Here is a 6,000-nt window from a genome sequence, read left to right as displayed (position 1 = left end):
AACTTTCCCACCATTCTCTTCTCCCCTACCTATCTCTTCCCCTGAATTATAAACTCACTGGATCTTAATTGTTCTAACTTGTTAAGCAAGCCCCTTCTGCAAAATTACCCTGTATACTAATTTTCTGTGATGATCATATCTGCTTTAAATGCTTTTTAATTGTTTGAAATAAGTGAGTCTTTAAAAAGCTTGTTACCGCACGCAACATGTACTATTGAAGCGTGTTACACCAGTATGTGATATTCCTTAGCAGTAACAGATGGTGTGCAAAATTTAACAGAGTCGCACGTACATAATCCCCACTATAGTCAATGGCTATGTAATACATGGATTGTGTCCAGAGTGACTGGCTCTTGTTTGTTTCGCTGCAATCTGAAAATATGCCAAATCCCCCAAACTATTTGCAGAAGACTTCTTCGACTGATTTCTGTTGAGATTACTTTGAAGCAACTAGTGAAAGATTTCTAGGCAGACATTGTGTACCAGAATAAGGAGCATGGCTTTGTATCCTTATTATGAGCAATCAAAAATAGTACATGCAAATAGGTGATCTTACAAAGATTTAAGGACTAAGAGGGAGGGGGAACATGCTCTACATGTTGAGAACTGGGCTTGAACATGGGGACTGAGCTACTTTGAGGACCTCAGAAAAACCTCAGTCGCTCACAGCTATAAAATGAACGCAGCATCTATCTCTCACACTAAGTTATTGGAGAGGGGAGAGAAAACATAGAGGGAGAACAGCTGTGGTTGAGTGGTAGAGCATCTGCCTGGCATACAGAAGGTTCCAGGTTCAATCCCTGACATCTCCAGTTAAAAGGCCCAGGTAGCAGGTAATGTGAAAGACCTCTGCCTGTGACCCTGGAGAGCTGCTGCTAGTCAAAGTAGACAATACTGATCTTGAAAAGCCAACAGTCTGGTTCAGTTTCAAGTGTTCAAGATTGCAAGGGAGCTGGGCGCGGTGGCGCGCGCCTGTAATCCCAGTCTAAGCACGGGAGGCTGAGGCCGGCGGATCGCTTGAGGTCGGGAGTTCGGCAATGCAGTCAGCATAAATAACGTGGGCAGAGATTGCATTCCAGGCCAAAGTGTGTATGTTCCAGGGACTCCCTGTTTGCAACCTTAAAAAGCTATTCCCAAAGCAGAAAATTCAGTTCCTTTTCAGGATAGGATTGTTATAGCATCTGTCATTTAGACATGATGCTTTATCTACCACAGTTCAAAAGGTTAGCTTTAAACTCTGTTCACCTGATAGAAGTCCAGCTAATTACCTGTTCCTATGTATGTTTACTTGGAAGTCACCCTTACTGAGTTCAGTGCTGCAATCCTAAGTAAACTTGCTCAGGAATAAATTGCATTGAACTCATCAGGTGCCAGTAAATCATTGGTCAGCAATTAAATTCCAAAATCACAATCTGGGTAATCCCTTTAATTAGGACTAACCTAAACATCACAAAACAGTGTGCAAGCTTTGGGGTTCGCTAGATCTCTTGAAGAGGCTGGGTATCTCATACAAAATAAAATTTAAAATGTTGGGGGTGCGGAAAAGTCGTTCCAAGCCACAGTGGCAAAGCACAAAGTCTGCAGTTGTAGTCTTGAAGTAGAAAATAGGATGTGCTGCCTGCAGATTAAAATGAAAAAGAGGGTGCTGAGTGTAAAACATCCATTAATTTGCTTTTTTTAGGAAGTGACAATGCAGTGTCGAAGCAAGTCCAGGGGTTCTTTGATGACACATTTGCCTTGGGCTTGGACCCGAGATGGCATTGGTTGTACTAGTGGATGATCTCCGTTTAAAGCAAGACGAGGGTCAGTCCACCTTGTTGATTCTGTGAGACCTTTCTGTGGCCTTAGTCACAGTAGGCCACTCTATTCTTGTTCAATGGCTGGAACATGGAGTTGGTGTCAGAAGTGGCTCTTCGGTGGTTTCAATCTATTTTGCCTGAGCAGACACACCAGGAAAGCAGAATCCATGAGATGGGCCCTGTCTTATGGGGTGCCTCGAGGTTCTGTTTTATCATCTATGCCCTTAATATTTATATGAGGCCACTGAATGAGATCATCTATAGCTTTGGAATTGGGTATCATCAATAAGAGGATGATACTGAGCTCTGCCTTTCATTATCTAACTCTCCAGATGCATTTGAACGGAACCAATGTTTTTAAGCCAGCAGAGCAAGCCAAAGCTGGATCCAGACAAAACAATGATGAAGTTGCTCGGGAAGGCAGATGCTTGGGGAAATTTGGTTCCACAGGTGGTGGACGGGTGGAGCTGGCATTTAAAAGAGCAAGTGAACAGCTTGGGGGTTCACATGAACCCAACCTTACTATCTGAAGATTGATCGGGCAGCAAAGATGGCTTTCTGTCAAATGCATCTGGCATGCCATCTCTCTCTCTCTTCCAAGACTCAGCCACGTTAATCCATCCTTTTGTAATCTAGCGGACAGACTACTGCCATGTTTTCTACATTGGGCTGCCCTTGAAGACAACCTGGAACTTGCAGCTGGTTCAGAATGTGGCAGCCCAATGGTTGTCAAGGCTAGTCATTGGGTCACGGATGCCCGTTTATTTCAGAGTTCAGTTTAACAGTGCTGGGTCTGACCTTTAAAAACACCTCAAATCCTAGGACCCACATATCCAAATGACCATCTCTGTGGTCTTCAGATTGCTACTTTTTTATTGTTGCCTTCTAAAGGGTGGCCTGCCTGCTGTTGCTTTTATACCCACTCTATGGAATGGGCTTTCCAAGAAAGTGAGGGGAGTTGCCTAGGAAGGCTGGTATACATGAAGCCACCTTATACTGTTGAATAAAACCCTTGGTCCATCAAGATCAGTATCGCCTACTCAGATTGCAGCAACTCTCCAGGCTCTCTGGTAGAGGTCTTTCACATCACCTTCTACCTGGTCTTTTTTAACTGGAGATGACTGGGATTGAACCTGGGACCTTCTGCATGCCAAGCAGATGCAGGGCAACTGAACCATGGGCCTTCCCCAGCAGCCATGTGTTAAGAGTACCACTTTATTCCCAAGAGCTTTTAATGGAGAGTAGATTGCAGGCAGCCACCATGTGCCATAGGGGGAATGCGAGATACAAAATGTACAAACAATTCTATGCACCTTGCCCTCCAAGGTCATAGCTGCAGCCTGGACCACAATCTTTAACCCAATCAGTAAGGAAATTCCAGTGAATTGAGAACCATGGAGCACCTTGAGAGCAAGCCTAAGCAGAACGACTTGGAAGTAGGTCTCAGGTTATTCAGTGGGGTGTGGTCCTAAGAGAGTGTGCAGTATATCATTTTTTAAAATAAAGGCAAAACACCTGAGGAGAAATAAATTATTAGGGCCCCAATCACAAAACCAAAAATAACCCACGCCCTCAGAGCCATGGAAAATCCATGAAACTGTGCATTCCCTCCCCCATGCCGATAGCTTCGGAGGACCGAGAAAAGGCTGCTGTGCCTCTTCCCTCATTCAAAACTGGGTGGGGGAGGAACCCTTCCTCTTAGACTTGCCAACTCTTGGGTAGGAAATTCCTGGAAATCTGAGGACGGAGCTTTAAGAGGCCATGGTTTGGGAGGGAAAGGACCTCAAGTGGGGTATAATGCCATAGACACCACCCTTTAAAGCAGCCATTTTCTCCAGGGGAAGTGATATCAGTAAAGGGATAGGGAGTGACTATAGACTTTATTACTACTGCAGTTAAGTAAGATCCTGTGCCATTTAGTATGTTAAATGTCAATCTTAGAATTACAAATATTCTATTTCAGCATTTCATCAACTCTGTATTGGATTTCTGCTGGGTTTAAGTCTTTGCAAATCTGCATGTATTTACTCTATTACTTGTATATTTAAATGTCTCTGAAAACGACTGTACTGACTTGCACTACGTAATCCGCCTGGAGTCTCCATGGGAAAGGCAGATTACAAATAACACAAATAAATAATAAATCTCTGTCAACAGGAGATCAGCAGAAAAGAGCAAGCATCCAGTAGCACCCATAAGACTAACAAAATTTGTGATAGGGTATGAGTCACAGCTCACTGACTCGAGAAAGCTCATACCCTACCACATAGGTTGCTTCCGCACATGAGAGATAATGCAAATTGTGTTTACTTACCCTATGACATTGTTTATGGAAATGTCCTTGAAACTGACTGTACTAATCTCACACTGTGTAATCCGCATTGAGACTCGGTGAGAAAGGCTGACATAAATGACATAAATAAACAAAATTATAAATGACATAAATAAAATAAAAATTAGTGATTTATTTGCAACTGGATTTTCCTGTGAAACACAGGAAAATCCAGTTGCAAACAATCACTAAAGTGCATCGAAATTGCATTATCCAATGTGTGTGGAAGCAGCCATATTTGGTTAACTCTTACAGGCGCTACTGGACTCGCGCTTTTCTGCTGCTACCGACAGACTAACACGGCTACCCATTTTGCTCTACCAAGAAATCGGTTGTAATTCCGGGGATCGCCAGGCCGTACCTGGAGGCTGGCAACCGTACTCCTTGGCTGTACCTTAACGCCCTCCCGTCCTGCTTCGCTTTTGCTTCGGGGGCTGAGGCTAGCGCAGCGAGCGCGCCTCTGAGCAGCCCTGCCGGGGCGGAAGGAGTTAAGTTTGGAGCGCAAGGCACGTTGAGGGGGAGTCGCCCGAGCCGAGGCAGCAAAAACAGCGCGGCGCATTCCTGGGCTGCGCTCAGCTGCCAGCAGCTGATTAAAACCATCTCCCGCGCTGTGAGTGGCTCGCTCGGCCGAAGGGTCGAGCGCGACGGAATATTTAACCGGGCCGACGGGCTCCGCTCATTCGCCGGCTGCAGTCGTGGAAGGATCATGCACGAAGCGGCGCGGGTCTAGTCGGGTAGGTCGCCGGGGACGGGGCGAGAGAGGCGGGCGGCCAGGCGGGGTTTTCGGCTGCCGGCCCGGCGTTCCAGCGCCGCGAGCCGTAAATTGGCACCGGCGGCGTTCCAGAATGAATCGGATTAAGCGCTTCGCGTGGCTCTCCCCCGCAGCCTCTCGGGGGCCGGCTAGGAGGCGGGTGGACGCGCGTCGATGAATCCCATCGCCCGATTGTGGGCATCTGGGGCTAGTTTCCTCTTCGGAAAAGACTTGCCGAGGCTCTTATTCTCGAGCAGTGCGGTTTCCAGCTCCGGCTCCCCAGCGGAGAGGTCTTCTTTCGTGAATAACTGCAGACCCACACGAAACGTTCGCGAATAAGCTGCTTGATTTGCCAAGTCTTTTTTTCCCCCTGTCCAAAAGCTCCTACCTTTCACCTTCTAATGCCGAGGAATGGTCTCACTTGGCTGACATGAATTATAAAGATCTACAATCCCTCCGCCTTTACTTTAAAAATTCCCTTTTTTGCCAAAAGGAGTCCAGCAACACATTCCACCTTGGGTGATGGGGGAGAAATGAGTGGGTGAATGGGGAGGGTGTATTAAGTGGCAGTTGTAAAGAAGATGCTGTGCGTATTGGCAGTGTAGAAAACTTGGCCTGGGGGAAGATGTCTGAGTTAAAACAAAAACGAGATGGACAACCCGCCCCCCCCCCAAAACCCCCTAAATTCTAGTTCTCCGTGGTGGAAGCTTGAGAAGCTGAAGGGAAAATAAACAAGACTTCCATAATGGAGGTGGGGAGACGAGTAAGGCAGACACAATTTATATACACAGATGATAAATCTTTCCCCTTATAGAAATGGCTTCACTAAAGGTCTGGTCCTGTTAAGGGCAGCAATTAATTAAAATGATTTAATTAATATTAGGACTAGACACCTAATGTGGTGATGGCATTAAGAACAGCATGGTAAAAGTGTCAGACTAGAATGCTCCAGGTTTGGATTTCTTCTACAACATAGAAGCTTTCTGGACAATCATGGGGCATCACATACATTCAGCTTAAGCTACCTGGCAGGGTTGTTGTTAGGATAAAATAGAGGCGAGGAAAACAAAGTGAGCTACTTTGGGTCCCCCTCTCCTTGGGGGGAAAGGTGAGGTATG

At 46.0% G+C, this 6,000-nt stretch overlaps 1 protein-coding gene across 4 annotated transcripts in view; it reads left to right on the top strand.

Annotated features, from left to right (window-relative positions):
* The first annotated feature begins 4,710 nt into the window (after positions 1-4,710).
* The window catches only part of DAB2 (DAB adaptor protein 2), a 40,232-nt gene continuing 38,942 nt past the window's right edge, over positions 4,711-6,000 (top strand). For all 4 annotated transcript variants that reach the window (XM_054987208.1, XM_054987207.1, XM_054987206.1 and 1 more), the window contains exon 1: positions 4,711-4,865. The gene's annotated coding sequence lies outside the window, so the exon portion shown is untranslated. The remainder of the gene's footprint in view (positions 4,866-6,000) is intronic.

This window comes from Eublepharis macularius, chromosome 8 (genome assembly GCF_028583425.1).
Source record: "Eublepharis macularius isolate TG4126 chromosome 8, MPM_Emac_v1.0, whole genome shotgun sequence".
NCBI lineage: Eukaryota > Metazoa > Chordata > Lepidosauria > Squamata > Eublepharidae > Eublepharis > Eublepharis macularius.
Note: the sequence above shows the minus strand (reverse complement) of the source record. Positions and strands in the feature narration are given on the sequence as shown.